Source organism: Camelus ferus, chromosome 3 (assembly GCF_009834535.1).
Source record: "Camelus ferus isolate YT-003-E chromosome 3, BCGSAC_Cfer_1.0, whole genome shotgun sequence".
NCBI lineage: Eukaryota > Metazoa > Chordata > Mammalia > Artiodactyla > Camelidae > Camelus > Camelus ferus.
In genome coordinates, this window is record NC_045698.1 from 36,768,439 (window position 1) to 36,788,139 (window position 19,701).

General features: G+C 40.8%; 1 protein-coding gene across 3 annotated transcripts in view; it reads right to left on the bottom strand.

Moving 5' to 3' along the window:
* ANKRD55 (ankyrin repeat domain 55) overlaps positions 1-19,701 on the bottom strand; it is a 661,295-nt gene that overhangs the window by 381,656 nt on the left and 259,938 nt on the right. The window contains exon 1 of one of the 3 annotated variants that reach the window (XM_032472447.1): positions 16,856-17,563. The exons of the other annotated variants lie outside the window; for them this stretch is intronic. The gene's annotated coding sequence lies outside the window, so the exon portion shown is untranslated. Of the gene's footprint in view, positions 1-16,855; positions 17,564-19,701 lie in introns of those variants that run through there. 3 annotated transcript variants of the gene reach the window in all.

Here is a 19,701-nt window from a genome sequence, read left to right on the forward strand (position 1 = left end):
GGTTAACAGGCCTCCCCATAAATTGTGCACCCTCTCTTTCCTCCCTGTCTGGTGCCTGCCTACTTTCAGCACCCAGCAAAAAGCTTGGCACTGTTGTGGCAGGGAAGAGGGGTGGGGTCTCGTGTTCAGCCCTGTATCTCATTCTCTATTCAGAAATCAGTGGGATGCTTATTTCTCAAGACAGAACAAGACAGGCCTTGTGCAAACAGGTGTTTCCAGGACCATTTCCCCCAAGAACAAGGTTTTTCTTCCATCTTCTACTACAACTTTGAAGCTCCCACCCTTTTTCTTTCATTGCTCTCCTGTATCTGCCTTTAATAGAGAAGATGACCGTTGAATCCACAAAAGCAGTGTGTTACACCACAGGAAATCTTAGGATACTAACCAAGCATGGGATGTGTCTGGTTTGTACTTAGTTTTCCCTCCTAGGAAAGTCCTACTTCCTCCTCCATTCAACCTAGTTATCTCCTACCCAGCCCTCAAAACCCCAAAGGGCACCCTTCAGGGAAACTACTTCCTCTCCACACATCTTTATCAAGGTCAGGCTTCCCTGTTACATATTCTCATTTTAGCTCTCCTTCCTAGTTTGTAGTTACTTTAATGTGTATCTCCTATACCAGATCTTAACTTCCACGGAGGCAGCTATTGCCCAGGGTTATCACCATGTCTGACACATGGAAGATGCTCTGCAAATAACTGTGGACCCATTGTCCTGACGTAATGATAACTGAAGTCAGACAGCCCTTATCTGGAATGGCAGCTCCAACACTTACTATTGGGACAACTGATTATACTCCCTATATCTCAGCTTCCCGTTCTGCAAAATAACATCTATTTCACAAGATTATTATGAGAAAAATATAGATAAGAGAGAGCATCTAGTTGGTACTTTGTGAGTGCTCACTCAGTAATATTCATTTCTTCATCTTTCTTGTCACCTAACTGGTTCACAGGACTCCCGGGATGCCTCTGACTTCAACTCTCAAGCCACACAGACCTTCCTTTATAAACCCCCAAGTCCACCCTAGAATTCAGATTGAAATGCTATCTGGGGCTATCTGAAGCTGATCTGAGAGCTTCCGTTCATCCTCTGTGTCTGTCAGGATTCTAAGCCACAAGAAACAGAAACCAACTCTTGTTTGTTTAAGCAGAAAAAGAGGTTATGAAAAGTGGGAAGCTCAGAGTTCTTAGGATGGTGTGGAACCAGGCTAAGGTTCCCCACCAAGAATAATGCCCCAACTTGAGCCACAGGACTGGTCCAGTGAAGTACTGCTGCCACCCCACAGGGCACACACCCTGCAACTGGTACTGTGTGCATAGCTGACACTGGATGCTGGCTATGGAGCCACAGTCTCTGTTGCCTCCAGAAACTAAACATTCTGTCACTGTTGTCCCATTCTCATCAGAATGGGGTCCACCAGGTACCTGTTTTGGTTCTGGGCTAACATTTAGGAAAGGCACTTCTGATCGAGGGAGACCAGGTCAATGTACCTGGAACCTAGCTGCAAAGTAAGTTAAGAAAACATGCTGTGCTCAGCTTCTCTATGAGAGAAGGCTCCACCCCATCAGATCAAGAACTTCTCCCAAAAGGAGAAGGGCTCAATCCTTGGGCATACCAAAAAAGTTACAAGTGCCTGGAGTTTGCACAATACCTGTATTCCAGATTTCTCCACACCCTACCCTTGCTAGCCTGGTAGATTAAGCCCCTTAACTAACTCCTCCCCATAAACAAGCATTTTCTAATTGATTCCTTCCTGCCCCCATATCCATGTTGATCTAAAATATTTCCACTTTTTAACTCCCTCCTCTTCCATTTATATCAGTTCTCACTCTCCAAAGTCATATGCCTGGCATTCTATGTGCATGGAACCCACAGTCAATCCATCCCCTAGCTCATCTTGTTTTTATTTCTAAAGTTTAATTTATTTTAGAGTTACTAGCCTATAGAGAATAAGACCAGTTTCATTTTTACATAGTAGTTTAGAGGAGTTTCTTCTCTCATATAGTCCCTTATGACAATGTCTGAAACAACCAGTCTCAGTGAATATTATACTCTTAATATGGTCCTCAAAAAAAGTATTTTTTTGGCTAGTGAATTTGAGAAAAGTTCCACTATGAGAGTCACAAGGAACATTAGACAATTAAAGGTTCTGAGAAGTCATGAAATAAAGAAATCCGTTGAACTTTTCAACCCAACATTTCTGAAGCTTATTTGACTACAAGCCACTGCCACATTTTCATCGCTGTCTTCACAACACCTCTTAACATCTAAAATACGCTGCAACAGAGATTCCTCAAGATCTATCAGAAGATTCCTCACGCTCCTTTTTCTTGTCTATTCTGCTTCCTGTAAATATATCTCAAAGTAGGTGAATCTCAATTGAGCTTAAAGAAGGGGAACAAGGAAAATGCATGTAGATATAACACTTGCTGCTCAAAGTGTGGTCCACACACCAGCAGCATCAGCATCTCCTGAGCATTTGGGCCATGAAGGATCTCAGGCCCCAACCCAGACCCAGGAAAACAGAATCTGCATTTTAACAAAATTCCCCAGGTGATTCCTTGGCACAGTAAGGTTTGACCCACACTGGCATAGATAACTTCTACACCTGCAAACTCCAATTCCATGTAATGAACATTTAAGGAATTCCACTACCACTCAAATTCCCTCAGGTAGATAAATGTGTCTATATCCCCAAAGGATTTGGTCCCTCCCTTAAGATTTTACAGAGCTCAGCATTCTTTCACAGGGATGGCCTACACCCTTTGGGATTCCAGGACTTTAAGAAAACCTTAGCATTTTGTGGTTTGGCCACAGAGAAGCTGAGCTGCCATCTATGATCTTCTTAAAAACATCCTGTGGGAGGTCCTGGCCCCCGGCATCAAAGGGTGTGCCATCCACACCACTGTCTCCTTGCACACCCAAGAGGTGCTACTGCAGCTAGCTGCATACCAGATGACATCTAGAAATCCAGTTCTGCAGAGCACAAAAGGAATTCTAAAAAGGCACTTCATTAGTTTTCTGCAAAAACTAGTCTCTCAACCACCAACAGGTGTGTTAGGATATTGTGGATTTTTTAAAAATATAAACTATAAACAGAAGCAGTTTTGGCACCTGGACCTCAGCCTGATATCTCATTCACTTGCCTTAGGTTACAAAGGGCTTTACTACTTCCCATAATGCCCTGCTTTGCAGGGTAGGATTTCAAGGAATTTGGAGTAAAACAGACCTGGGTTCAAATACTGACTCTGCTACTTACCAGTTCAGTGGTCCAGGCATTTTGCTTTAGTCTCTCAGCTGTGGATTCCTCCCTGTAAAATGTAGCCATGAGGACCAGCCTCACGGAGCTTCTGTAGTGAGCACTCCATCAGGTAAGTGTGAGGAGCACCAGAACCATGGCTCACTTGTGTCAAGAACTCCAACCACATTAGACCCTCGCACGCCCTCTCTCCAAGCCCACTCACAGGTATCTGCTCAAAACTTCCCTGCCCACAGGCTACCAGCCTGGGGGACCACCCTCCTAGTCCCACAAGCTGTGAAAATGACAGCATGGATCCTCCCTCACTCCCCAGCCACCTGCCTTTACCCTCCTGCTTACCACAGACCACAGACTCCACAGACTGCCTGGAGATTTAGCAAATTTCTTTCTCCATCTCCCGACAGCAGCCCTGCGGGGCCTCTCTAACCTGCTAAAGGCTTGGGGAAGGAGGCAGATGAGATGGGAGTGGAAGGACTGGGGTTATCATTCCTCTAGAGATCTGTAATCTGGGGTCTATCCCCACTGCTTCTGAGGATAAAAGGAAGGAAAAGGAAAATTCAGTATGCTTTCCTCTTAAGTCATGGGAATAAGGTAAACAATGAAGCTGCTTTCTTTGATTTAAACTTGGAGCTGGTAGAAGTTGATTCAGCTAACCAATTCTCACACATGGATACAGATTCCATCTTTGGGGTGGGAATGTGATAGTATGATTTACAATAAGAAATACACATCTGGTCATCTTCCACTCTTCCTGGCACAGGAAAAACTTTTAAAACTTTTCAAATCTCCTAAATGATGAGAGCTGTTAACAGTATCATTTGTTGTTAATGAAGTGACATTTGGACTTTACCTAAGGATGGGGGCTGGTTGCCAGGAGAAACAGCCACGTGATTAGAGTGTTGAAACTTTCAGTCACACCCCCTGACCTTCAGGGAGGGGAGAGGAGCTGGAGATAAGAGTTCAATCAATGGCCAATGATGTGATCAGTCATGCCTCTGTAATGAAGCCTCCATAAAAACCCGAAAGATTGTTCAAAGAGCTTCTAGGTTGGTGAACACGTAGAGAGCCCCACCCTCAATTCCCACCCCTGACATACACATACACTCATTGGAAATTGGAATCATTTTGGAGGGGGATAAAGGAAAATATTTGTAAGTCACCCACTTTTTAAAGGGAAGAAACAGAGACAGACTTGGATAATCAGACTCCAAGTAACATGTAGACTGAGGCTGAAAAAGACCACAAGGCCACCAAATGATGCTTGCTCTAGATCCACTTGTGGGCTCACTGTCAGTACCAAAGGAACATTATTGTTCATCATCCCAAATACGAGTGTTTCCCCAGAAAGATAACTTATTCTGTGGACAAAGAGAATGCATATTAGCAGTTCTAACAAGGTGAAGATGATTGGTGTTACTAAACTGCAAGTCACATGCTTAAGTACATTGATGAGCAAAAATGCACAATATGACTTTTTCCTGAAATACACTCTACAAATAACTATATTCTAAATAGTCAACTAAATAATTTTTAAGATTCAGCAACAGTTCTCAGTGTCCTAAAGTACTTGAAGGAGGCCTACTTCCCACATCCAGGGCTCAGGATAGGCCACCAAAGGATTTAATGTAGATCCTATACAGGGGACTTATTCATAGCTGCATCTCATAGAGGTACTACTCAAAGTGGGGCCTATGAACCAAAAAGGTTGCTATCAATGGAGCTTGTTAAAAATGGAGAGTCTCAGATCCCATCCCAGTGCTACAGAATCAGAATTCACATTTTAACAAGATCTGCAGAGGATCCAGGTGCTCATAACAGTTTGAGAAGGGCTGTTTAGAACATCAGAAACTTAACAGCTTATCACACAGGTTATCCCCTGGGGGTAGAAAGGGGGATGCAGATTCATTCTGTCACAACCATGAAACAACTATAAAGGGACAGTGCTTTTTTTGTGTGGCATTATTCATCAGGAGAACAGCACCTTTTTTTCAGAGACCCCCTGACATAATCCTACTTGGATAAATTAATGGTCCCAATGCAGTGGTGGACTTTTGAGGCAGGAGCAATCAACTCACAAGCCAATATACCCATGGATCCACATGGCCACTACAAGAAGCCTACAACCATGTTCCAGGGCTCACAGGCCTGTGAGGTAAGCTTGTCTTGTTCTTCATGTCCACACTCATTAACCTTCAATCATCAACCATAACATAACATGGATGTGCTAGAAAATGAAATGATAAGAGATTGTGCAACATCAGTGAAATGGAATCATGGGATGAAGGAAGAGGAAGGGAGAGGAAGGGGTATTTTACAACTTCTATAGGAATCAGAACCAGTATGATGTGTGGAGTTTCAGGCTTGAGGTAGGGATGGAAAAAAAAGTAGAGAGGGGTTAACAACAAAAATTGGCCTCTGGCTTTGATTGAATAAATTCGAATGTGTTCTTAAGGCCCTCTGACTTTCTAAAAATTTCTGACAATTTATGATTAGAGTATTTGATGAAGTAGTTTAGACTAACCAGAAGAATGTCTATACCAGAATATTTTTTTCAGATTTTTTTAAATGCACCCAAAGCTCGTATGCAACAACAGGCATTTTTCTTTATAATGTAAAAGCAGACCAGCTCAATCTGTGTCACCAACAGCCTGCCTCCAACCGTGCTTCTTTGCTCCCATTTTGCCAATAGGAGAACAGCCAGAAAACGTACGATAGTGCATTTGTACAGTTCTGCTTCCAAATCCTGCAGTGAGAAAGTTGCTGAACTTCACAGAAAAATGGGAAAAGACTGAAAATTCCCTTTTAGGAAAACTGATGGTGGTTTCTAACTTTTTGAGGAATTCATTTACATGGGAAAAAGGACTTTAAGGCATAGAAAAAAAATCAGTGGTACGTGTCCAAATTTTATCTTCCATCTGCACTCACATATCTTCCACTTAAAAAATTCTCTCCCAAAATTGCCAGAAGAAAATTCAGTTCTCCTCCAATTCCACCTCATCCCCACTGGAAGAAAAAGCAAGCTTCTATGGCAACAGCCCTGAAAGGCCCCTGAGTTGGATAAGAGGATGAAAACAACGTATAGTAACCTATGCCATTTGTACGGTCTTCCCTCTTTATTAAGTTCTTCAACGTGCATCATCTTAAGCCTCTGAAGAGGTATGAACTGTGGTTAATTAAAGCCTGGGTTATGGAAGTAGACAAAGTTATTTTGAGGTTGTTCACACATCTTCAGCCCCTCTTATCAAGCTTTCAGAGTTCTATTCTAAAAAGTTAGGGGGGTGGTAGGAGGCAATTATGTCTCTTCTCTAGCAGCTGCCAGAGATTACTGCTGTCAGAGTAATTATCACCAAATAATTGTTCCCTTTCTTCCCTGCTGATGGGGCAGAATGGGAACAGAGACTCCTCTGAAATAGATTTTATATTTGCTGAATACAAGTTGGATAGCTCAGGTCAGTGGGCATCCCCTGAAGGATTTCCACATCATGCCTTAGAGAAAATTAAACTTCATCTTACACAAAATGGAAAACCATAAAATGTCACCTACTTGAGGTTAGCCAGATTTCTTGAAGTTGAGCAACTGTGGCTTCAGACCGGAATAAGCGCCTGTTTTAGCCTAAAATAAATTTTCCTCTGCTGAGGATGATTTCAGAAAATGGTAACAAAAGGGGCATTTTCTGGTGCCCTGAGCTTTGAAACAAGAACCTGGCTTATCTCTGTAGTGGTATGTGTGCTAACACTGCTAACAACCCCTACCTTTCCCTGTCTTTATGACAGTCACAGGTAGGTTATTAAAATTGTCTACTTGGCTGCTGTCTGGGGTAGTCACGAAGTCCAAATTCTCTAAGGGAATCCTCAAAGTCGTCATAGCACTGAAGATAAAGATAGGCTACAATGTGAGTGAACAGTTCTGCAGATTTGATAGTGTCACTTTCAGGCTCCCATCTACCCAGGAATGCCCTAGACTCCTGGGTGATGAAATGTTCCATACAAACAAATATTTATGGGCAATTTAATGCTGGTTGGTGGGCAAGAACAAAATAGAATATTATCATCAGAATCTTTGTAGTCTGGTAATATGAAGGTGAAAAGATGGCCATCTCTTTATTCTCTCTTATTGAAGGGCTTCAATTTCATTCAATAAAAGTACATTATTGCTTGCTGTGTACCAGACAGTGTGCTAGGGTCTTGGGGCAGGGAGGAGCCTGAGGTAACCAAGATAAGCTCTCTGCCCTCAGTGGGTTCACAGTGCTGTTCCTCATTCTTTTATGAAGGAGGCAGAATGGCAACAAGATCTCTGAATTAGCAGAGTCACAAGATCAGAGTTTGAGAATTGGTTTCACCACTTGCTAGCTATTGACCTTGGGAAGGTCACTGATGTCTGTATGCTTCAGTATTTTCCTCTGTAATTGGAGGATAATGAGACTTGGCAACATACCTCACAGAATTGTTGTAAAGACTGAATGAAATTAAATATGAAAAATCTTTGCAAAGCATTATGCAAATGTGAGAATTATTATAATTATGGGTCATAGTGAAAGAGCTATTAGATTCCTAAAAACAATGCCACCTGCTACATGAACAATGACCCTACTCAGCAACTCTCATTTTCTAAATCCCCTGAAATCAGCACATGAGAAAAGCAGGTCAGCTTTCCTTCAAACACAAGGGTATATCATAAATATTTGTGTCGCCCTAGTGGCAAGAGCACAGTAGGTGCTCAAAAAATGTTGAAAGTTGGGAGGGCAATAGCTCAGTGGTAGAACACATGCTTAGCATGCACAAGGTCCTGGGTTCAAACCCCAGTACCTCCATTAAAAAAAAAAAAGACTATTAAAAATGTTGAAAAAACAAAATTACCATGTGGCTTCATAGTTATAGAAAAGGGAACCAGAGTGGCTCTCACATTCTCATCTCTATGGAGGCCAAAAGAACCAAATGTGCTGAATCCAAGCTCTGCCCTATAGAATATATCCACATATGTAGACCCTTTATGGCCAGACATCAATCCAGCATCTCCAGACCCAATCATTTCATCTGCGAATCACAGAATTCCAGGAGCTATTCAGGATCGCTTGGCATCCCCTTTGTTTTACCAGTGGGGAAAGAGGTGAATAGTGAAGACTTGCCCAAGGTCCCAGAATTGGTGTGTTAGAACTGAGATAGTCCAACACCTTCCACCTACTCCCGCAGCCAAAAATCAGTGGATAGTGTTTTATTTTTATTTATGTCTTATGAGGGGTCTGGTTTCATTTTCCAAAGAAGCTTCCTTGCCAATTACCAACCTGTAAAAACCAGGGAAGGGATTTGCCATTATTTTTCAAATCTGTACACCAAAAGTGCTTCTAGTACAGCATCTAACAGAATACCTTAAAATTGATTCCAGGAATGGATCTTGTAACTTAACAAAGCTCATTCATGAAGGGACACATATGCACATAGCATATCCCTTCCATCTGCCTGCTGGCCTTCTCCCCTCTCTTTACCACAGGTCCCTATCTCTGGGACACTTGCCCAGTCGTAAGACTAAGGATGTGCTAAGAGTCTGTGTTGACAGATATGTACAAGAGCACTAGTTTTACCTAGTGTTCTGCATTGTGTTTCAGTTGAGACCACTCACACACATACATACTTTTACTAAGAAATGAATATTAAGCAGCTAAAACCAGACAAGGGCTAGATCACTGGGGCTTGAGACCCAAGCATAAGACGGTGTTTCTAATTGGCATGGAGCCCCAGCCCCTCTCCTACAATCTGTCCCCTACTCTCTTGGATCCTGTCCAGGTGTGGACCAACAGCCTTCCACTAAATCCATGCTTTAAACTCCTGTGCCAGGTGATCAGTGCTGCTTCTTCAACCCTCTCCTGAAGATTTCTGTGCTGTGAGTTTGGAAGCCCTTTCTTCCACTACATCACATTCTTCCTCTGGCCATTTGGTCTGTCTGAAACATAGGCTGGTTCTAGTCCTCAGTGAGTTCCTTCACCTATTGGTCTAAGCTTGAACTTCTACTTCTCTACTTTGAGCCTCTCTACAAAGCATCATTCCCATTTCTGGGCCAGAAGTAGAATTTCACTCTCCTTCTGTTCAAGAGCTCCACAGAACCTTATGCTCACCCACAGAATCCTGTTTTATTTCATATGCATCTCTCCAGGTCATTCGTTTGAATAGCAAAGGTGACAGGTTCTAGTTATTGATCCTTGTTCTCACTGATGGCCTAGTCATCATCTCTAATGCTTTTAATTATAGGGTTCCCCTACAGCACTTCTCTGTGGCAAGGCTTTGGATGAAGCTGTTTATTTGGCTATTGATTCCTGTAAAGCATAGTGAGGGAATGTAAAATAGGGAAGGGAGGAAAGTCAATATAGAGTGTGTTAAGAAGCTGGAGTTACCCCAAATAGCCAAAATTAATCTTGAGAAAGAAGAACAAAGCTGAAGGCATTATGGTCCTGATTTCAAATCATATTACAAGGCTACAGTAATCAAAAAAGTATGGTATTGGCAGAAAAACAGATAAATTGATAAATGGAACAAAACATGAAGCCCAGAAATAAATCCATGCATATATGGTCAATTAATTTATGGCAAGGGAGTCAAGAATATACAATGGGGAAAGGACAGTCTCTTCAATAAAATGTGTTAGGAAAACTGGACAACCACATGCAAAAAAACGAAACTGGACCACAATCTTACCCTACACAAAAGTTAACTCAAAATAGATCAAAGATTTGAATGTAAAACCTGAAACCATAAAACTTCTAGAAGAAAACATACATGGTAAGCTACATGACATCAGTCTAGACAATGATTTTTTGGATTTGACACCAAAAACAAAGGCAACAAAAGCAAAAATAAACAAGTGGGACTATATCAAGCTCAAAAGCTTAAGCACAGGAAAGGAAACCATTAACAAAATGAAAATATTTGCAAATCACATATTTGATAAGGAGTTAATATCCAAAATATGTAAAGAACTTATACAATTCAATAGAAAAAGATCTGAATAGACATTTTCCCACAGACAGTCAGATGGCCAACAGGTACATGGAAAAATTCCCAACATCACTAATCATCAGGGAAATGCAAATAAAAATCACAATGAGATATCACCTTACACCTGTTAGAATGACTATTCTCAAAAAGATGAAGTAACAAGTGTTAGTGAGGATGTGGAAAAAAGGGTATCCTTGTGTGCTGTTGGTGGGAATGCAAATTGGTACAGCCACTATGGAAAACAGTACGGAGGTTCCTTAAAAAATTAAAAATAGAGCTACTATATATTTGGCAATTCAATTCTGGGTATTTATCTAAAGAAAATAAAAATATTAATTCAGAAAGATATATGTACCCCCATGTTCACTGCAGCATTATCTATAATAGCTAAGATACGGAAACAACCTAAGTGTCCATCAACAAATGAATGGAGAAAGAAAATATGGTCTATCTATCTATCTAGATATAGATATATAATGGAATATTGTTCAGCCATAAAAATGAATGAACTCTTGCCATTTGTGACAAACATGGATGGAAATCAAGGGCATTATGATAAGTGAAATAAATCAGACAGAAAAAAAGACAAATATTATAAGATATCACTTATGTGTGGAATCTAAAAACAAAAAACAAAGAAAACTCATAGATACAAAGAACAGATTGGTGGTTGCCAGAGAAGGAAGGCAGGGTGTGGGTGAAATGGGTGAAGGGAGGCAAAAGGTACAAACTTCCAGTTATAAAATAACTAAATCATGGGGATATAATATACAGCATGGTGACTATAGGTAATTGATATATAGGTAATTTAAAAATTGCTAAGAGAATAAATATTAAAAGTTCTCATCACAAGAAAAAAATTCTACTCTATGTACAGTGATGGGTGTTAACTAGACTTATTGTGTTGATCATTTCACAATATATACAAATATCAAATTATTACATTGTATACCTGAAGCTAATACAAAGTTTTATGTCAATTATACCTCAACTTAAAAAAAAAAAAAAAAAAAAAAAGAAGCACCGGCAGCTATTGGGTAACTAGGACTTCCTGCTGTAGTAACCCTCTAGGAGACTGAGTAGAACATTCCTCAGAATGAGGGTAAGAAGCAGTGTTTTTTATCCAGTCAGGCCTGTCCCCTCCTTGGCCAAGGATTGCTCCTCAGACAAAGACTCCCAGTGCTTGCAGCCTAACCTGTGTGCTTCCAAGCTCACATTCATGGTCAGAGAATGGCTAAGGCAGAGAGAAGCAAGAGGTTGGTTGTTTGTACAGGCTGTCCACAGTTGAATCCTGGGGCATCTGCTACGAAGATGGATGTTGCCATCACTCAGACTTCCCCCTTCTCTGTGTGATCTTTCAGAATTCAATTTAATGTAACATATATTGAATGCCTGGGCTATATAATGTACTAGACTAGACTCAGGTAAACACAAAGACATCTGAGATATAGTTCTTCCCCACACAGAACTTTAGATTTGATGTGTGAGAAAAACAGAAATATAAGTCACCATGGAATAAAGTAGAATAAGAGAAGTGTTGTATCAGAGACACAAGCTATGAGAGCCAGAGGAAGATGAGATTAATTTTGACTAGAGGGAAAAGGCTATCAGTGCAGTTTTCCAAAGCCAAATATTTTAAACATATGCTAAATCGACAAACATCCAATTCCCACCAAAAGCAAGAGAAGAAACATTCTTTCATAGGGTCCTAAAGCCAGGAAAACAGCAAGAAAATTAGAACCATTTTATCTCAATTCATAGAAGGAAATAAGTCACATATTTCAATATCATCCTGTTTTCTAGATACATTTAAAAAAATCACAAGAGCAAGATACTCCTTCTGCCTCATATTTAAAAGTGTAGGGGGGAGGGTATAGCTCAGTGGTAGAGTACCTGATTAGTATGCACAAGGTCCTGGGTACAATCCCCAGGACTCCTGTTAAAAAATAATAATAATGAAACAATTAAAAATTAAAACATAAATTGCGCATTTTTAGTCTGTTCTCATCAGTAGAAACAAGGTATTAACAGTCATTGTAAGATACCCAAACTCAACAAATATGCCCTTATCTTATTTTTCCTGTGACAGGCAGTTACTTTCCATGTCCCTGCTTTTGATAGACAACTTTGGAATGAAGCTGAACCAGACCTCAGCAGCTTTCCAAGTCCAGGTGAAGAAAGTGGATGACTTCAGCATGAAAGACAGGGCTGGGGAGTAAAAGACAGATAGATGAGTCAGCCCACATTCGTGGAAAGCTGAGGTTTTGTTAGGAGGATCTCAAGCTTTCATTTTGTGGTGTTTGGGAGCTTAATTCCCCACTTCTAATTAAATGTATAAACTATAATCACAAAGGTATTTCACAATTAGTTTCTTAGATCTGGAAGAGGTTCCATGAACAACTTAAGTGGGGGCAGATGGGGAGAGGGATGGGGAAGAGCAGAAGGAGGGGTGCATATCTCGGGCTTCGGGAGGCTGCCAGCTGACTAGGTGCAGAGGATTCCATCCTGCAATTCCAATACTGGAAGACTGTGGATGGAGAAGAGTGAAAATGAAGGCATGGGGTGTGGCTTCTTGTCCTTTTTGCCCAGGTCCTGCCTTCCTGACTCTTCTGGACTCCCTGCTCCAAACCAGAGACTTAGTAAGAACTTTCCTGCTTCCTTCCCTCTTTTCCTTCCTTCAACCCAGAAGGAACCAGAGGCAGCCTAGAGACTGGATAAGAACGGGTGAGAAACACAAGGCATCACAATGGAGAAGCAGCTGTTCTCCTTGTCCACTGCAGGTTTCAGTTTAGGATGGGGTGGAGGTGCTAGGGAGAAGTTTAACTTTGAAGGAAGTATACATTTTTCCTTACTACATTAGACTGGGCATAATAATTACTAAACTGAGACTGTTTTTCTGACTAGGAGTGACCAGAGTACTTCTCAAGGAGGGTCCAGCCCTTGAGATGGGCTTGAAGGGACACGGAAGAAAAGAAATTAGCTATGTTCTGCATAAACTCTGTGAGTCCCACTTGCTGAAAGCAGTGGCTATAGTTATAGGGGCTCACCTGAGATTTTCTAAGGATCAATGTACAGTGCTACAGACATACCTCGATCTCATCAAAAATTCTCAGACCCAAAATGGGATCAGGAGCCCTATTCTGGATCTCTCCCTCTCCATCCAGGACAATCAGGAGGTTGACCTGTGTCCAGAAAATGTTGGAAGAGCCTCTAGATTTTCTCCATTGTGGTTAGCCCTGAGATGTTCATTAACCACTGAAAACAAGTAGCTGTCCTGCCTCTGTGCCAAGGCTGGGAGCTTTGATGAAAACTGGCAGACTTTCAATTAGTGGTCCTACCACCTCTCTGAGCTACCAGGAACTAGCAGAGCACTGGTCCTCCTACTTTGGAGATGCACCCCAAACCCTGTTGCCTTCATGATTTCAGGAGATCTCCATTTTCTTTCATGCTTCCAAGCACATTTGTCTATTCCTCCCCTGGAAGAACTATTCTTCCTCTGAAAGAGCTCCATGCTATACCTCCCCTCCATGAGACCTAGGAACAAACATGCCTTCATCCTCCAGAATTCAGGCTTAGAGGAATAAGGTCTATAGCAAATTCTGCTGTGCTCCACCTGAAACTACGTGCTTATCACTCAGCTCTGCATGCTTCACTCCCTCTGCTCTCACTTGCAGTCTTCTCCAGAGACCTGCCTTGAGCTGCCAGTATCTCTTGGTCTGGAAGCACCCAGAGCAGAAGTGCCTGGGAGTTTACATTCCTGCCACCCAGGGTTCAAGGCTAATGACTGCCTGATGCAGAAGAGTGAAAGCCCAGCTCTCCTGTCCTAAGCTAGGACAAACTCTGCAGTATAATTTAGACTTCAGCACTCCTCTTTGGACCAAGCTAAGTATGGGTCCTCACCTGAAGTCACATGCATGCTTAGCTTTTCTGCCTTACCTGTCCTGCTTCCCCCATCCCTTCCTAGTTTCTTTTTAGAACACTTTATTACTAAACTGTTTGCACATGAATTCTCTTCTCAGGGTCTGCTTCCACCTAAGACAAAGGATTAGAGACACTCACTTTTTTCAAACCTGCTAACTTTACACTGCGAAAAGAACTGATCTCAAAGTAGGACAAGAATGGAGGTCCCAAGCAGTAGCAGCTTGGTGAGCTGGAGCACAATCTCACCCTAAACACCCCCAATTTCAAAAAACAAATCTGTTACGAAGTCAGTGACTTTAAGCACTTTTTGAGTGTCTAAGCTAAAGACATGAGTCACAAACAAACAATTATTCAAATTTGTTTTGACTCTTTCTCTTTGTTTTAAAATCTGTTTGGACTGCCAATCTTTCCTTTAGTACCTAAGGAGATTGAATAAACATTCCACTTAAAAGCCTGCATTTTAAATGCTGAATATCTACTGCAAGTTAAGAGACCATACGGATAAGGGTCAAGATAAGCCTAAAATGGAACTGAGTGAAATTCAATACTTGTTTCTTTATATGGAGTGTTGCAAAGCTAAGTTGATTGAACTGGATGATAGAGCAATAGTCAACAGAAAAATCAATAAAGGTACATTCTGCACCCATTTAAAGAACATTAGCCTGTTAAGAGGACCTACCTACACAGCAGAGTCCTAAAACAGATGAGGAAAGGGCAGCTCCTTTGAAATCTACAAGTGGCAGGGTCTGACTCCTGAGTGGGCCTCATCAATTTGGATGCACCTGCTATTTCCTGATTCCCCACTTAGAGAACACTGATGAGTCACACAGAACTCAATAGGTCCCTCCTTAACCACCTGGGACAAGTCAGCCATGACTGTCTTCTGACTCACAAGGGTGACCCCCCACCACTTCAAGCAACTTTATGGGGAGAAGAGAGTCAACAAGAAAAATGGTAACATCTCACAGATCCCCATTCAGTCCTGGCCGCCTCCTTTCAAGCTGCTCAGTACGATCAAAATCTACGTCAGCAAGGACCCAAATTTACTTTTTTTCACCCTTTCCCTGCACCAGCTGGTGGTGGGACAAGAGTTTATGAAGACTTCAGTTATCACAGTTGAAACCACAGGAAAATGTTTTTTACATATATTTTCATCTGTTGGGAAAAGCATCAACAGAAGAACATCGGGAAGCAAAATAGCTCAGTTTAGAGATTAGGTGCTGTACCCAGACAACCCACTCAAATCCAACCGCAAATACCAGCTGTGCATCCTCGAGCAAAGCTCTTTGACTCTGTGTACCTGTTTCCTTACTTGTCAAACTAGAATGATAATATGAGTGCCTACCTCATAACAATAGTGAGCATTAAGTGAGTTAATACTTGAAAACTACTTCAACCCTGACACATAATAAACACTACAGGTGAACACATAGTAAACACTCACTAAATAGAACCTGTGGCTGTTCTTGTAGTTGCTGTTATTTCATCATCTTCTCATCATTATTACCATTGTCATCAGCCAACTCTTTCCTAAGAAAATTTACAAATGTGAAACAATGTTTATTGTCTATTAATTGAAGATAAATATCTGCCTTACCCCTTAAGTCTCCAAAATCTGAATAAATCTCTCAGATTTTTCTCTACATGTGTCTTGATCTAAAACTCTATTCTGGACTTTAAAAGATATCAAAAGTATTAATCATCATGCATTGACACTGTGTAGATGCAGGCATAATATAGAAAATACTTTTTTAATGTCACACTTGTTCAAAAATGAAACTTCTATATTATGCTCCCTCAAAGAATATATGATAATATTAAGACCAGAATGGTAGAGTAAAGGAAAGAAAGACAGAATTTTAAAACTTTGAATGCTAAAGTGCAACTGCTTCCATTAAACCCTAAAATTGTGTGTGGAATTATGAAATTTTGAGAGGATACAGTTGGGTAAATTATGCAATATTTCTTATCAGTTGTCTAGCCTTTGTGTATTATTCTAAAAACTGAAGTTTAAATCTTTAAGGTCTTGCCTGCTAGATATTCTGTTCTTCGGTAGAAAATTCCCATAGTCTGTACTCAAGAAGTGCCTAAAATTGGTTTGTGTTGATTTTTAAGTCCATCTAATAAATTATATGTGTTTTCTATGGAAATAAATAAGAAAATAAACGTCTACTCTGTAGAACTCTTAAGTATCTCTTGCATTTCATTCTATGCAACTCCTCTTGATACCTCAGAAATTCAAGGGATTCAGCATAAGAAGTCTCTATTTATACTGGACATTGAACCACACAATACGAAATGCATAGGCATAAACAATAGGTTTATACTGTATAGCACAGGGAACTATATTCAATATCTTGTAGTAACCTATAAAGAAAAAGAATATGAAAAGGAATATGTATGTATATGTATTACTGAAACATTATGCTATACACCAGAAATTGACACAACATTGTAAACTGACTTCAATTTAAAAAAAAATAAAGAAAAGCATAGGTCAAATAAATCAATTCAGTGCTTTTCTCTTCTGTCTATAGATACACTGATACAGCTTGTTAGGTTTAAACAAAACCAGAAGTCAAGTACTTTTACTGTACTTTCCCTCCTGTTGTTCCACCAAGCTGAGGTTATTTCGTGTCAAATGATGTATACAAAAAATGTGTCCCTCTTCCCTCTTTCATCCTTACCTTCTCCAGTTGATCCAACATGCAGCTTCAAGAGTATTAGTGGTCTCTCTCTCACTAATTTTCAATACTGGTCTAATACTGAAACTGGCTTAATACTCAATAATACTAATATTGATCTAATACTCAAACACTGAAGCAGCATAAACAATGAAGTAAAACACCTGGTCAGGACAGCATATATAACTTGTAGGGCTCAGTACAAAATGAAAATGTTAGGCCCCTTACTCAAAAATTGTAAGAATTTCAAGATGGTAACAGCAGAGCATCAAACTTTAAGTGCTGTCTGCATAGGTCATATGCCTATGAAACCAGCCCTGATCCTGATCACAGAGCTGTCACCACCAGCACTACCACTCTGGTCAGTACTCCTAAAACTTCCCCCATTTCTTGCTTCAGTCCAGCTCTGCTCAAGACAAGAAAATCATCTGTCATCGTCTTCCACTAAAGTCTCACATGCCGCTCACTTCATCTGCAATGTCCTGGCCACTCAAACTCCATTCCCTTCAAAGCTCTGCTCAATGCAATCTAGACAGAGCACAGCAAGGGCAGAAGAGGTTACTCTCCCACCAATGTCACTTTGTGGCGGTGTGAGGTGAGGCAAGGATGTAGCTGAGGCACGGAATATGCTCTGGGGTGAAGCCTTCAGGGACCCATTACCCCAGTGTTCTTCCTATTTATTTCCACTTCTCCCTGCCCAGAAGATCTAGCTCTGGTGTGTGTAGCACCAAACAGGTTGGTTAAGTATAGCTGTGGCTGTCGTTTTATTTTTACAAGCCTATTTGCATTTTCTCCATTTCCCTACCACTGAGACCTCAACATGCAAGGAAGAAAGACTAGGTTTGGAGTCAGAGCCTTGGTTCCTCATCTTGGCTCTCACTAGCTGTGTGACCCCGGGCAAGTCATTTAACCTCTCCAACCTTCAATTTCCTCACCTGTAAAATGGGATAGTGAACACAGGTACTGCATACTTCACAGGATTATAGTAATTTTCAAATAAGATACAGTATGTGAAGATGACCCCTTGAAGCAGGATCTGTGCCCCATTCACTCTTCTTTATTCTCATCTCTCTAAACATAGCACAGTGTAAGTAGTCAATAAATGTTTGATGAATGAATAAAAAAACCCAAACCACTGTAACATAAACAAGTCAATTTTGTAAGGGCAGAAACCATTAACTTCCATTTTTAATTCCCATATCAAAAGGTTACCAAGAACCTTCCAAGTAGTATAAGAGTATTCCATCATTAACACAAATAATGGTTGCTCTTTTCTTCCCTTGGGTTTCAGAACTGTAATATGACTATAGTCACTTTAAAATTCTTTCCTGTTTTCCACTCTCTCTAATTATATGGTATCATGAGCCAAAAGATAGACCATGAGATCCTGTGTTGCTACAACTTGCAAGTGACGCAAATTATCATTAGCAAACTGCATCTGAAACTAAGTTAAAACACTTTACCCAAAAATGATCCCAGGAGAAACAGCTCTCTCTAATGACAGTTAAGGCTGAGTTCACAGCTTAAGGAACACATTGGGACCAACCTGTAGATGTTTTAAAAGCACTCATTATTGCTACAGCAGGTTGTAGGGAGACTAAACCATATGCCCTTATCTGTAATGATTAAAAAAAGCACTACCAATGCATTTCACACATGCTGAACACTCCAGGCTAAACTGGTTGCAAGACATAAGGCCATCAGTACATTCAAAGAAATAGTCTCTGCAATTATCACTAATTAACCAGCCCTAACAGTTGGGAGCCAGTTGGAGAGGTTCATACTTGAATGTAAATGAGGGAGGAGGGAACTGGGGAACGAGATGGTGTGGCATATTTGTTTTGTTTTGACTTCTTTCCAGACATGTTTCAGTTTACATAAATATTTGAAGGTTGGATCAGACAGGATTTACAGCACAATGGTATTAGGAATGTCTTTATAAAACTTTGATATGGTCTAAATTAGGTTTCAAGAAGGAGGGGCAGAGGTGGGAGCAGGAGTCTCTTTCAATATTTAACTTAATGCCCTGACCAGCACCTCATGTCACTTAATAAATCACAGGTACCTCTTACTTAGAACGAGTGAGCAGTGTTTCCATGGCTTCAAATTTAGCTATAGATTTCAGAAGGAACAGACATTGCCTGGAAAGCTTGCCAACCTTCTGGCTTAAGCACTGCATGTGTGATCTTCAGTTGACCTTGGGTTTTGGGATTTGAGGGTTAAAGTAGTCTTTTGGCATTTGAGCCTGATTTTTTTTCCCCTCCAAAAGTGTTTAGAGAAATAAGAGAGGGCCCCACCCTATGCAACGGGGCAAGCTGTTTCCTGTAGGAGCAAGAGTTAGTGGCTATCTCAGTGCCCTGTGAAAAAACACTTCTTCAGGAGAGTAGCTCTTTCTCAAAGAGTCTGTTTCTGTTCTGTTTCTTTCAGCATCTAATTTGGCAAAGAGCTTTTTTAGAATTAGCAAGCCCTTCTGCAGAAAGGCAGATAAAGCAAAGGCAATGAATGAAATGCCAAGTCTATACGTTCTCAAGGTGAGAGCTGGACCACAACAGGAATGTGACAGGTTGAACCAAACAAAAAGCCCTCACCTCTCTGAACATGGGTTTTCTTAGCTCACAAAGTTTACCCCTGAAAGCAGATGGTTGAGGGGCAGGTGGACTATGGGAACCCTGAACTACATAATCATCTCTTTAATAAACATACATTTTTATTGAGCCTGATATTTGATTATGGATATACCATGAAATGTATTAGCCTATTTCTAAGTGAAGCAGAAAAACCTTTATGGAGAGGTTTCATTGTTCACACTCAATGAAAGGAAAAGTCTGACAGATTTAATCTCTCTCTGA